Consider the following 15031-nt stretch of genomic DNA (forward strand, 5'->3'; position numbering starts at 1 on the left):
CCCTGCCTACGACAACAGAGGATTGTCCTTTTGGGTCGAGCTCGTCGCACGGGGCTTGCCTAGTGCTAGGGGTGTCAATGATTTTCAAAAAACCGACTTAACCGACCGAACCATAGTGGAGATCTCAGGTTCGAAACCCCCTGCCTACGACAACAGAGGATTGTCCTTTTGGGTCGAGCTCATCGCACGGGGCTTGCCTAGTGCTAGGGGTGTCAATGATTTTCAAAAAACCGACTTAACCGACCGAACCGTACTATACCGAACCGATTTTTAAGTTTCTTTTAATAAAACCGACGGTTTTTGTATAAATTTATAACAGTACCGAATAATTATGTTGGTTTTTAATTATATAAAAATAAACCGAAAAAATACCGAACTGAACCGAATAAGTTTATATATGCAAAATATATTTTACATATAAAATTTAAATATAATAAAATATTAAAATGTTCGCCTTGGGTTTGGGATGATGAAAAAGACTACAAGCCGACAACGTAATTAACACCTAAAGTTCCAACTCTGAAACCTATTATATTACTCCTATTGAAATTAAATTAGTTCTAGCATCTCGAGTAATAACTAGTAAGCTACAAGGTATTACAACGATCTTGGATAGAAAGCTACAAAGTATTAGATATCTTTCCTCCCGTATGATTTTAACTTCTCTCGTTGGATACTCAATCTTAGTAGTCTTAGTTCTTGAGTCTCAACTAGATTGATTTTTTCCCCCTCGATCTAAATTTTTTTTTTTGTTTTTGCTTAACATTATTTTACGCAACCATAGAATAGTAGGATCAATCTCTATTCTTGTCGTATTTCATGTTTTCTTGATTCATCACCTTTTAACCAGTAAAAATATCTAGAGAGTGTTTGTCAAAGTCCTATAGAAGTATGTATGATCTTGTGTCTTTAACTTTTACTAGTGACTATAACATGATGTTCTTTTAAAAAATAAAATAAAAAAATTAATCGAACCGTACCGATACCGAAGAGAAACCGACATGATGGGACAATTTCGAAAAGTCTAATTTTGGTTCTACAAAATGAAATAACCGAAAAATTGGTACGGTATAAATTTTATAAAATACCCGCCTGAACCGTACCATTGACGCCCCTACCTAGTGCGGGTTATCTCTTCTGTGTGGTTTGCGGGCCATTGCACAAGAGCGGGGTTTACCCTGTGCGCACCCAAATGGTAGCGGCTACGGGTTCCCTTGTCAGAAAAAAATAAATATAGCTGACTTTTATTCAGATTCAGGATGGCAGATTGTACTTAACAGAAACTTGAATGATGGGGAGGTTGAAGACTACTGTATTTTACTCCAGCAGTTAAATTTAGTCTCAATTGATCAAAGGTCGATGCAGTGATCTGGGTAAGTGGTTATGGAAAGAATTTTCAGTCAAAGTTTAATATGTTAATTAAGAAGTCAAGCCATGAAGTTGTCAATTGGCCCTGGAAAATGATTTGGACGACAAAAACTCCGGTAAAGGTAGCATGCTTTGGCTGGATAGCAACTTGGGAGGCTTGTTTGACTAGATAATTTGCAGAAAAAGGGATTTAAGTTATGTAACAGTTGCTGTCTTTGTGAAGGAAATCAGGAAACAGTGAATCGTCTTTTCCCCCATTGCAGAGTATCTAGACAATGCTAGGATTTATTCTTAAATGTGTGACATCTCTTGGGTGATGCCACAGACTATCAGGTGATTGTTGGTAGAGTGCAGTCCCAAAGAGTATCCAAAAAGCTGAAGTAGATTTTGGAGGACCATTCCATTGTGGTATATTTTGGACTTTACGGTGGAAAGGAACAAAACTTGCTTCAAAGGGCATAGGGATCACATCTCTAGAATTTTTTTGATATCGTAACGACTTGTATTCACAGTAAAATTCAGCTGCAACTGAAGCTGAATTGTAATCTTTACAGCAAAAGTATAAGGAGCACCCAACAAAAGCTTACACTTGTCCTATTAAATCTACCAGGCCTCCTATCTTCCCCCACAAATTTTGTTTACACCAAAAATAGAAGAGATTTAGACAATTCATCCTAATTTTCTGGATAGAGCTACTAGTGCCTTAAAAAATTCTAGCGTTCCTTTCCTTCCATATTGTCCACCAAACACAAGCTGGGATGATCTGCCACCAATCTTCTTCTCCACCTCTCTTCCCTATACTCTTCCAGCATCTGAGAAGCTCAACAGTAGTATTAGGCATAGTCCAATTGATACCAAGGATACAAAAGAACATGTTCCACAGATTTGTAGTTGTCTTGAAGTGTAAGAAAAGGTGCTTATTGGTTTCATCATCTTGGCCACATAAGAAACATCTTGAACAAATCTGAAAACCTCTTCATCAGGGTGGTACTATGGTTGAGGTTCCAGTAAACAGACTTAACAGAGAAAGTTCCTTTGTTGTTTAATTTCCATCTTAGACTGTCAGGATAAGCTGAAGTTCCTCCAAAAGAGGCTAGGAGCTGGAGCATATTGATTAAGCTTTCAATTTCCCGATCATTGAGAGCTTTTCTGAAAATAAGATCCCATCCTTGAGTAGGGCTGGGCGTTCGGTATTCGGTTCGGTATTTTTAAAGTTCGGGTTCGGTAATTCGGTATTCGGTAATTGAAAGTATATACCAAATACCGAACTTTCAAACTTCGGTTCGGTAATTCGGGAATCGGTAAATTAAATTTCGGTTCGGTACGGTATTCGGTAATACCATTTTTTTGCTCATCAATACTCAAGATTTTCCTCTCTTTTATAAGTATGCATCGATTATAGGATGAAAGGAATTGACAAGAAAACCAAGCAACTAGGAGCAACATAATACAAAGAAGTAATTGGATTTAAGCTAATACCCTTTGAAGTCAACAAGATCTGGATCATAACAAGCCTAGTAGCCTCAAACAAAACAGCAAGTAACTGAAGTAAAACACCCCAAGAATCATACTTTGCTTCACCATACGCAGCAATAGCAACACCAACTGAAATAGCAAGCATATTCCCCATAGTTGAGTTTTTGAAACCATCCTTTTTAAACAAGATCCCAATAGTATAAACAACAACAGGCATAAGGGCTTTCAACATTTGAATAAAGGAAACAGAAAGATAGATATAAGCAGAGTTTGAAAGCCAAAGGGAAACAGAATAAAGAGCACCAATAGGGAGTATACAAGTGAGGTAGATTTTACGAGATAAAGAAACAGGCTCAACAACTTTGAAGACACGAACAAGACAGAAACCTAAAGATGAACAAAAGGTCATGTGGATCACTGTAAGAGAGATTTGGGCTGGACTACTGCACTTCAAATGTTTTTACAATTGGCCTTTATTTCGGATTTGGGCTGGACTACTCACTAGTGGACTTAATTTCGGTATTCGGTATTTACCGAATTACCGAATGGTATAATTATAAATACCGAATACCGATCCCAAAATACTAAATTTTATAGTTCAGTACCGAATATCGAACCGAATTCCCGAATACCGAAATACCGAAATAGCCGGTTCGGTTCGATAATTCGGTTTTCGATATTTTATGCCCAGCCCTATCCTTGAGGGCTCCAAACTTGACTGATTTGTGCTTGAGCTTGGAGGCTTATAGAGTATAAGTCAGGGAAAGTCGATTGAAGGTTGTTATGGCCAATTCACTGATCTGCCCAAAAAGTAGTTTTTCTGCCATCGCCAACTATGATATTTACATTAGCCCAAAATTCATTCCAGTGGAACCTAATAGATTTCCATACACTAGTACCATATGGCAATTAACTTCTTTAGTAATCCATTGATCTAGCATCCCATATTTCTGGGAAATGAATCTTTTCCATAAAGCATTGTCCTCTGAATTGAATCTCCATAGCCATTTCTGCAACAAACTTTTGTTGTGCAACCCCAAGTTCTTAATGCCCAGCCCACTCTCCTTCTTGTTCAAAATGATTGAGTTCCATTTGACCAGGTTCTTGCATCTCCTTTCATCATCAACTTTATTACCTTGCCAAAGAAAGTCTCGTCTCAGTTTGTCAATCTTTTTCTCTACTCCTCTGGGGAGTGGGAAGAGAGACATCATGTATGTAGGGAGGGCATCCAAGACACAATTAATTAGTGTAACTCTGCCACCCAAAGAGAGGTATTGGGTTTTCCACCTTGCCAACTTCTTGTTACATCTCTCCAAAACTTCATCCCAGATTTCTTTGGATTTGTTTTTGGCACCTAGAGGCATCCCTAGGTACTTAGTGGGGAGGGAGCCCACTTGACAGCCTAGGTTCCATGCTAGATTCTAAAGATCATCAACTTGATTAATTGGATAGAGTGAACTTTTGCTCCAGTTGACATGAAGACCAGACAGGGCTTCAAAAATGGTCAGGATTGCTCTGAGATGTCTAATCTGCTTCACTTCAGCATCACAAAAAACTAGTGAATCGTTAGCATATAGTAAATGAGTGATCTCCAGGTGGTTGCTAATGGTGGACTGAGAGTCAAAGCCCCTAATCCAACCATTAGATTTAGCTGTCCTAACCATGTGATTAAGACCTTCCATAGCAATCAAAAATAAGAAAGGTGACAATGGGTCACCCTGTCTGAGACCCCTTTGAGATTGAAAGAAACCTGCTGGACAACCATTTTTTAGAACAAAACATCTGACACTAGAGATGCAAAATTTGATCCAGTTTATCCACTTGTGCCCAAAGCCCATGTCTTCCAGGATCTTCAGCAGATAGCCCCAATTTACATGGTCAAAAGCTTTTTCGATATCCAATTTACATAGAATTCCCGGCCTTCCTTGTTTGAATCTGGAGTCCACTAGCTCATTAGCTAGTAAGGCTGCATCCATAATCTGTCTCCCTTTCAAGAAGGCCATTTGGTGTTCATCAATCAACTTCCCCATGACTGTCTTCAGTCTTTCTGTGATGATTTTAGAGATGATCTTGTAAACTCCTCCGATAAGGCTTATAGGTCTGAAATCTTTAAGTTCTTCTGCCCCATTCTTCTTTGGTATCAATGCAATGAAAGTAGCATTGAAGGATCTCTCAAAGAATTCATTGTGATGAAAATTAAGAATGGTTTGCATTAAGTCTTCCTTTAGAATATCCCAACATTCTTTAAAGAAACCCATTGTAAAGCCGTCGGGGCCCGGAGCCTTGTCGATTGCACATAAATTGATGGTATTTAGCACTTCTTCTTCTTCTTCTTCTTCTTCTTCTTCTTCTTCAGAAAAAGGTCTTTGCAACCATTGACTTTTCTCCTCAGTTATCTTGGGACAGCTAACATAATTCAGAGAAGGCCTCCATGATTCAGTTTCTGAATACAGCTTCTCATAATAATCAACCATAACTTCCTTGATATCAGCCTCAAGTACCACTTCTTGACCTCCAACTATTAATCTGCCAATTGTGTTGTATCTTTTGTGTAATGTTGCCATTCTTTGGAAGAATCTAGTATTTCTATCACCTTGTTTTAACCACAAGACCCTGGATTTTTGTCTCCAACTTGCTTCTTCATTTTTGGCTAGATCTTCCAATTCAGCCATAACAGTTGCCCTGATCATCTTTTCCTCTTCATTAAGCTCCCTATTATCCTGAATATGGTCTACATCAGCTAGTTCATTTGATAGGCTGTTCTTCTTATTGACTAGATCCCCAAAGTTTTGCCTGCTCCATTCTTTAAGCTTGTACTTCAGCATCTTTAGCTTGCTGCTGAGTTTGAAATCTGGATAGCCATGGACCTCAAATTCAGTCCACCATTTTGAAACGAGTTCTTTGAAACCATCAACCCCAAGCCACCAATTTTCGAACTTAAAGTAAGAACCTTTGCGTTCCCAGATACCGCACTCGAGAGAGATTGGAGTGTGATCAGATTCAGTTCTGGGCAATAGTCTTTGCCTTATATCCCTGAAGGCCTCCTACCATTCCTTAGAAAAAAGGAACCTATCAATTCTGGCAGCACTGTTGTGATTTAGCCCCCTGAACCAAGTATATTTTCCTCCGTTTAAAGGAGGATCATGAAGTTCCATGTCCTCTATCCAGCTTGAGAAATCAGTCATCACATTGGTGATTCTGTGACAGAACCTTCTTTCAACCATGAGTGTGCTTGTGTAAAAATCCCCGCAAGTGACCCAAGGGCCATCCTATAACCCTCTGATTGCTGAAATTTCCTCCCAGCATTCTGCCTTAGCCATTCTGGTGTGGGGAGCATAGACCCCTGTAAGACACCAATTGAAAGAATGATGAACGGAAGCAAAGCTGTAAGTGATTGAGTAGGAGCCCTTTTCAACTAATACACCAGTCCACACTCTACTATCCCAAAGGATCATAATACCACCACTGTTGCCTTGAGCTTCAAGAATTCCACACTTCATCCATCTACATGCCCATAATTGTTTGGCAATTAGATCCCCCTCTTTTTCAATTTTGGTCTCCTGAAAATAATACTTTCCAGTTCAGCATCAAGCTCTTAACAAGATTTCTTTTTGGTAGCTTGTTAAGTCCTCTAACATTCCAAGATAAAAGTTTGACTTTCATTGATGAGTCAAACTTAAATTCTTCCCCCTGTTTCTCACCCCTACCACCTCTTTATTGAGCTTTGATTGCAAATTCTTCAATTCATTTCTGCTAATCCCCTTGTTCCTAGGTGTTTTGATTTTGCTTGGTGTTCCTTCCTTTTCCAGGATCTGTTTCCTTTTGTCGAGTTTAATGAATAGTGCCAGTGCCTCTTCCGACACCCTTCGAAAGCAGCCCCATATATGTTGCTTAACTCGAAAATATTGGACTTCACCCAATTGGAGGCCCTAGTTTCAGCCTCAGAATGTTCCAGAGGCTGCATGCTCACTGGTTCCGCTTCGTGAACTTGCATAAACTTGCAAATTTGTGCCATCTTGTTCTGCTGAAATTACTTGGTCCGTCTCATTCTCGATAATTGTCATTGCATCAATATCCTTTTCTTTTCCAGTTTCTTGGGGTTCCTTGTATTCTTCCTGGTGATTCAGAAAAGAAGAAGAGGGATGAGATGATGGGGTGACTTTCTTGCACGTCGTATTGGCAGACTCCCAAATTGCAAAGCTTTCCAAGAATTTAGAAGCAGTGTCTTTCAATTCTGAGAGAGGTGAGGTATTCATATCTTCTAAAAGGTTCTTTTCAGTAAGTGGAGCCTCACGTGCTGCCTCACTTAAAGGCTGAGGGAAAGTTTCTACTTCATCAGTCTCCTTTAGGCCCAAACAATTAAATTGATTTGGGCCCAACATAATATGGGCCTTTTCCCTATTAATTTTCAGGTCCCAGTTTGAATTTGAAATTTCCACTTGAACAGCTGTCTCTTGGGGCCCACGTGACGTGCCCAAAAGGAGTTCGAAATCAAAATGCCCCCAAAAAAAACATTTTGAACCAAAATACCCCAACAAAAAAAAAAGTTACCAAAGTACCCATAGCGCAGTAAAATACTGCGCTATAGCACTAACGGAGGCGGAGCCGTTAAGTGCTATAGCGCAGTATTTTACTGCATTATAGAAGTACCAATTTTTTTTTTCTTTCTATAACGCAGTAAAATATTGCTTTATAGAAGTACCAATTTTTTTTTTTTTTTTTGTATAACGCAGTAAAATACTGCGTTATATAAACAGTACAAAAAAAAAATTGGCCAACTTTATTTTTTGCAACACTTAGTGTTATTTTCCATACTTTGACCAATAATTAGTCGTGTGTCAAGATTCCGAAACGTCAATATTTTATATAGAACCTGATATTTTTTTCTGCGTACAATAATGTAGGCCCAATACATCAAGGATACGTAGACGTTCGAATCGTCATTTTAGGGGTTGAAAAGGTGCCCGAAGTAAGTTTTGTTTGAAAAAACTTAGTGTTTTTTTCATACTTTGACCAATGATTAGTCGTGTGTCAAGACTCCGAAACGTCAATATTTTATATAGAACCTGATATTTTTTTTCTGCGTACAATAATGTAGGCCCAATACATCAAGGATACGTAGACGTTCGGATCGTCATTTTAGGGGTTGAAAAGGTGCTCGAAGTAAGTTTTGTTTGAAAAAATTTAGTGTTTTTTCCATACTTTGACCAATGATTAGTCGTGTGTCAAGACTTCAACAATTTTAAACCATGCTCAAAAGTCAAGGGTAAAATTTGACCTTCTATCCTCTCTCTAACTTTCTCTCTCCTCTCTCTCCTCTTCCCTTCACCATTAGATCTGAGATTTAGATCAGATTAGATCTGCTATCTGATATTTCAGATCCTTTTCCGGCCACTATCACATTCAGGTAATACCGGCGACCAGGTAACGCCGGCGACTTTTCCGGCTACATTTACTTTGCTTTCGCTTTTTCCTTTTTCTTCTCCTCTTCTTCTCTTCTACTTTTTTCCCTTTTTATCTGCCGGATAGCAGCTGCTCAGTCGCCGGCGAATTTTTCCGGCAACTTTTCTGGTTTTTTCGCTGTGAACAGTACCCCTGACGTGAACAGTACCCCGGTGTGAACAGTACTCCGCGTGAACAGTACTCCCGACGTTAACAGTACTCCGCGTGAACAGTACCCCCGACGTGAACAGTATTTTCCGGCGGCGAACAGGTTCATTTCGACTGGAGTTGGTACCTCCGGTTCTCATATCTATGCTTTGTTCATACATTTGTAGCTACATTTGCTGACTTTAGACCTTTGACTAATTTATTAGTTCAAATGCGTTTTCGTGGCTTTGGTTATTGATGGTAGACTAGGGTCATGTTCTCGTTCAGGGACGGGGACGGGGACGAGGGTTAGGAGGAGTAAGTGGGTTAAAGGAGCATCTAGACTGAGAGTAGGTTCTTGGAACATTGGGACGTTAACGGGAAAGTCCATAGAGCTAGTTAAGACCCTTAAGAGGAGGAAGATTAATATAGCTTGTGTCCAAGAGACCAAATGGGTAGGACCTAAAGCTAAGGAGGTAGACGGGTATAAGCTTTGGTTCTCTGGTAGATCGAAGTATAGGAATGGGGTAGGCATTTTAGTAGATAGTGATTTAAGGGATCAGGTGGTGGAGGTTAGGAGAGTCAACGATAGGATGATGTCGATTAAGGTGATCGTTGAAGGGACCACTTTGAACATTATTAGTGCTTATGCGCCGCAAGCGGGCTTACGCGAGGAGGAGAAGAGGCGCTTTTGGGAGGATTTGGACGAGTTAGTGGGAGGCATACCGCCTACTGAGAAACTTTTCGTGGGAGGGGATTTCAATGGGCACATCGGGTCTATTTCGGGAGGTTATAATGATGTGCATGGAGGCTTTGGCTTCGGGGACAGAAATGGAGGAGGAGTTTCACTTTTGGATTTCGCAAGAGCTTTTGGGTTGGTGATAGCCAATTCGAGTTTTCCAAAGAAGGAAGAGCACTTGGTAACCTTCCGTAGTTCGGCGGCTAAGACTCAGATAGATTTTTTACTTCTTAGGAAGGATGATAAAGGTTTGTGTAAAGATTGTAAGGTCATTCCGAGGGACAACCTTACAACCCGACATAAGCTCTTGGTGATGGATTTAGGGATTAAGATGACGAGGAAGAAGAGGGTCGGGGATGATCGACCTAGGATCAGATGGGGGAGTTTGACCACGGCTAGTGCCCTGGAGATGGAAGAGAAATTGAAGGATATGGGGGCCTGGGATAGTAGTGGGGATGCGACCAGTATGTGGGATAGGACGGCTAGTTGTATTAGGGTTGTAGCAAGGGAAGTGTTGGGAGTCTCGACAGGTAGTCGTGGTCGGCATCGAGGGGACTGGTGGTGGAATGGAGAAGTGCAAGGGAAGGTGGAAGCAAAGAAGATGGCGTATGCGAAGCTGATAGAAAGCAAGGATGAGGTGGAGATGTGGACGAATAGGGAACTTTATAAGATAGCGAGGAAGGAGGCGAAGTCGGCGGTTTCGACGGCAAAAATGGCAGCTTTTGAACCCCTCTATGCTGAACTAGAAGAGAAAGGCGGGGATAGGAAATTGTTCAGGCTAGCCAGGGTGCGGGAGAGAAGGGCGCGCGATGTGGATCAAGTGAAGTGCATTAAAAATGAGCATGGAAAAGTATTGGTAGAGGAGACTCTCATTAAACAGAGATGGTAGTCATTTTCACAAACTCTTGAATGAAGAAGGGGAGAGAGACATCGTGTTGGGAGATTTGGAGCATACAGGGAGGCGTCACGATTTTGGGTATTGCAGGAGTATTAAGGTTGAGGAGGTTAAGGGTGCTGTCCGTAGGATGCGCAGGGGAAGAGCGACCGGACCTGACGAGATCCCTGGGGAATTTTGGAAGAGCGCGAGCTCGGCAGGTTTGGAGTGGCTGACTAGGTTGTTTAATGTCATCTTTAAGACGGCAACGATGCCCGAAGAATGGAGGTCGAGCGTAATGATCCCTCTATACAAAAACAAGGGGGATGTCCAGAGTTGCGAAAACTATAGAGGTATCAAGCTACTAAGCCATACTATGAAAGTGTGGGAAAGAGTGGTGGAGATGAGGGTGAGGAGAGGCGTGTCTATTTCAGAGAACCAGTTCGGATTTATGCCGGGACGCTCAACTACAGAAGCCATTCATCTTGTGAGGAGACTGGTGGAGCAGTATAGGGAGAGGAAGAGGGACTTGCATATGGTATTCATCGACCTAGAAAAGGCTTACGATAAAGTTCCAAGAGAAATCCTATGGAGATGTTTGGAGGCTAAAGGTGTACCTGTAGCATACATTAGGGTGATCAAGGACATGTATGAGGAAGCCAAAACTAGAGTAAGGACAGTAGGAGGGGACTCAGAGCACTTTCCAGTTGTGATGGGGTTGCATCAAGGATCAGCTATTAGTCCGTTTTTATTTGCCTTGGTGATGGATAGATTGACGCGACAAATTCAAGGTGAGGTGCCATGGTGTATGCTTTTCGCGGACGACATAGTCCTGATCGATGAGACTCGTAGCGGAGTTAACGCTAAGCTGGAGGATTGGAGACATACCTTGGAGTCTAAAGGATTTAAGCTGAGTAGGACCAAGACAGAGTACTTAGAGTGTAAGTTCAGTGAGACACCCCAGGAGGTTGGCGTGGAAGTTAGGCTTGGTGCTCAGGCCATCCAAAAGAAAAGTAGTTTCAAGTACCTTGGGTCTATCATGCAAGGCAGCGGGGAGATTGACGATGATGTCACACATCGTATTGGGGTAGGGTGGATGAAATGGAGGCTAGCTTCAGGAGTGCTATGTGACAAGAAGGTGCCACCACAACTGAAGGGCAAGTTCTACAGAGTGGTGGTTAGACCGGCTATGTTGTATGGGGCGGAGTGTTGGCCAGTTAAGATCTCTCACGTTCAAAAGATGAAAGTTGCCGAGATGAGAATGTTGAGATGGATGTGTGGGCACACTAGGAGCGACAGGATTAGAAATGAGGCTATTCGGGATAAGGTGGGAGTGGCCTCGGTGGAAGACAAGATGCGGGAAATGCGACTGAGATGGTTTGGGCATGTGAAGAGGAGAGACATAGATGCCCCAGTGCGGAGGTGTGAGAGGTTAGCCATGGATGGTTTCAGAAGAGGTAGGGGTAGGCCAAAGAAATATTGGGGAGAGGTGATTAGACAGGACATGACGCAATTACAGCTTACCGAGGACATGACCTTAGATAGGAAGGTGTGGAGGACCCACATTAGGGTAGAAGGCTAGTATATAAGTCTCGTTATCTTTCCTTATTAGTAGGCGCATTAGCGCATTATAATTTCTTGTGCTTTGATTTATGTTATTATTTGCTACTTTCTGTACTTTGATTACTCTATTTTATCTGTGCCGCTTTCGTGATTTGCATTTCCATATCGCTTTGAATTCCTTCATTATCCTGTTTTACTGTGTCGCTTGCATTATTTCATTGTAATATCGTTTTAAATCTTTTAACCTTATCTGACCCTCTTTTTATGCTTCTATTGAGCCGAGGGTCTCTCGGAAACAGCCATCCTACCTTGGTAGGAGTAAGGTCTGCGTACATTATACCCTCCCCAGACCCCAAGATGTGGGATTTCACTGGGCTGTTGTTGTTGTTAACCTGATATTTTTTTCTGCGTACAATAATGTAGGTCCAATACATCAAGGATACGTAGACGTTCGGATCGTCATTTAGGGGTTGAAAAGGTGCCTGAAGTAAGTTTTGTTTGAAAAAACTTAGTGTTTTTTCCATACTTTGACCAATGATTAGTCGTGTGTCAAGACTCTGAAATGTCAATATTTTATATAGAACCTGATATTGTTTTCTGCGTACAATAATGTAGGCTCAATACATCAAGGATATGTAGACGTTCAGATAGTCATTTTAGGGGTTGAAAAGGTACCCGAAGTAAGTTTTGTTTGGAAACTTTAGGGTGTTTTATTTTTTAAGATTTTGATTTAAGCGTGTTATTTTTTAATCAAGACAACTTTATTTTGAATATAAATATAATTCTAAAAAATATAGGGACAAAAAAACTAGTTGTAGAGTCGTCAAACTTTAGATGGTCATAACTTTGCGCTCGGACGTCCGTTTTACGCGTTTTTTTTTTGAACTTGCGTATTTTTTCAAAATCTATGCGGACAAACGGCCGCAAGGCGGTTTGGCCAAGCCGATTTTTAAAAAAATGCCTTTTATCCCATTCAATTTCGATTTTCCCCCAAATTGGCATGAAATTTTCAGTTTTATTTACTTATAAGATGGTGATACGCAATAAATTTCAACGTAAAAATCCCGCGGTAATGTAGCTGTGAATGTCAATTTCACTTCTACGGTTTCAATTTTTGAAAATAAAGCTGACTAATTTTCTCGACACATAAAGCTGACTAAACTAACCTTACAGTAAAACGCTAAGTTTTATCAAACAAAACTTACTTCGGGCACCTTTTCAACCCCTAAAATGACGATCCGAACGTCTACGTATCCTTGATGTATTGGGCTTACATTATTGTACGTAGAAAAAAATATCAGGTTATATATAAAATATTGACGTTTCGGAGTCTTGACACACGACTAATCATTGGTCAAAGTATGAAAAAAACACTAAGTTTTTTCAAACAAAACTTACTTCGGGCACCTTTTCAACCCCTAAAATGACGATCCGAACGTTTACGTATCCTTGATGTATTGAGCCTACATTATTGTACGCAGAAAAAAATATCAGGTTCTATATAAAATATTGACGTTTCGGAATCTTGACACACGACTAATTATTGGTCAAAGTATGGAAAATAACACTAAGTGTTGCAAAAAATAAAGTTGGCCAATTTTTTTTTTTTGTACTGTTTATATAACGCAGTATTTTACTGCGTTATACAAAAAAAATAAAAAAATTGGTACTTCTATAACGCAGTATTTTACTGCGTTATAGAAAGAATTTTTTTTTTTTGGTTCTTCTATAACGCAGTATTTTACTGCGTTATAGAAGTACCAAAAAAAATATTTTTTTCTATAACGCAGTAAAATACTGCGCTATAGCACTTAACGACTCCGTCTCCGTTAGTGCTATAGCGCAGTATTTTACTGCGCTATGGGTACTTTGGTAACTTTTTTTTTTTGTTGGGGTATTTTGGTTCAAAATATTTTTTTTGGGGGCATTTTGGTTCCGGACTCCTTGGTCAAAGCAAATCCCCCTTTTCTGCATCATATCTGCACATGTACCCTTTGTCAGGGTTTTAGATATCTGCTGGACAAAACCTTGTACTCCTTTACCTTCTCTGATGGAAAAACTTGCCGGAATATCAACCCAAATTTGGATGGTGAAGAGGATGCCCCCTTGCTCCAAGGTTACTTCTCTGGGAATCTCTTTCCCCTTTCCTCTAATTTTGATTCTAGCCCATTTCAAATGATTACGGAGTTGTCTCTTCTTCCGTCTCAATCCAACCCCCACAGTAGTCTCCGATGGCCTTGAAGACATTTTGAGACCAAAATTGAAGTGGTAAACCAACTAGTTTGGCCCAGACCGAGTTGGGCAACTCAACGTGGTCAACAGCTCCGGACAATGGTGTCCACCACTGAAAGTTGACCGGTGATTTCTTCCAACACCATTCCCCCTCCATGATCTGTTTAGCACATCTCTAGAATTAAGAATAGATATAATTCATAAACTATATTATTGGTGTAAATGTAGTTCTTTAGTGGATCTGCATCAGTTTATGGATTTCCTGAACTTGTTAGGAGGGTTGTAGGATGTTTTTGTTTGTTCTGGGTTGTTGTTCTTTGTACTTTCCTGTACCTTCTTGATACCTTTTTAATAAACCCTTACCTTTTCGGAAAAAATGTTGACATGCAAGAAATCAATCGTGTCAACACTCTATCAAAGTACGCAGTGCTCCTATATCAACATATACAAAGTCAGCAGGCTTATACACTTGGCTTTTGTTGATAGATAAGGAGCTGTGTCTGAAATGATTTTATGTGCCATCAACCATTACAATGTCCTTGATTCCTAAGTGGTGTCACATTGAAGAAGCTCTTTGATTGCATAATCTGAACATTGATATGAACTTCTGCACCCATACCATACAAGGTACAATGGCCTTGGAGACAAATTTGGAAGACAAACATACCATACAAGGTGGCATGCTTTGTTTGGTTGGTAGTAGTGTTTGTTTAACAAAAGACAGACTACAAAGAAGGGGAATATAAGTTGGCTCTATCTGTCACTTATGTGGATTGTATGCAGAAACGAACAGTCACCTTTTTTTGCATTGTAGGGTGACTACTCAATTGTGGGACATATTTCTTGCTAATATTGGTTTGAGTTAGCAATGCCAGTTCATACATTAGGTATGATATCTAGTTGGAACAGAAGTGGAGGGACTAAAGCTCAAAGAAAATATTGGAGTATGATCCCAGGATGCATATGGTGGGCTATCTGGAAGGAAAGGAATTCAAGCTGTTTTGATAAAAAAAGCAACCCTATCCAGAAGATGAAGCTTAATTGTATTCGACATTTGTATTTTTGGTGTAAAGAAAAGTACATAGATGACACAGACGCTCATACAATTTCTAGTCTCTTTAGTTGCTAGTTTATAATTTTTGTGCAGTTTTAGCTAGACTCCCTGTAACTATGGCCTCTCACTGGCACTT

General features: G+C 40.3%; 1 protein-coding gene across 1 annotated transcript in view; it reads left to right on the forward strand.

Annotated features, from left to right (window-relative positions):
• LOC132626417 (NADH dehydrogenase [ubiquinone] 1 alpha subcomplex subunit 6-like) overlaps window positions 1-15031 on the forward strand; it is a 31065-nt gene that overhangs the window by 14930 nt on the left and 1104 nt on the right. The gene's annotated exons all lie outside the window — the stretch shown is intronic.

The sequence above is a fragment of the Lycium barbarum genome, chromosome 2 (genome assembly GCF_019175385.1).
Source record: "Lycium barbarum isolate Lr01 chromosome 2, ASM1917538v2, whole genome shotgun sequence".
Lineage (NCBI taxonomy): Eukaryota > Viridiplantae > Streptophyta > Magnoliopsida > Solanales > Solanaceae > Lycium > Lycium barbarum.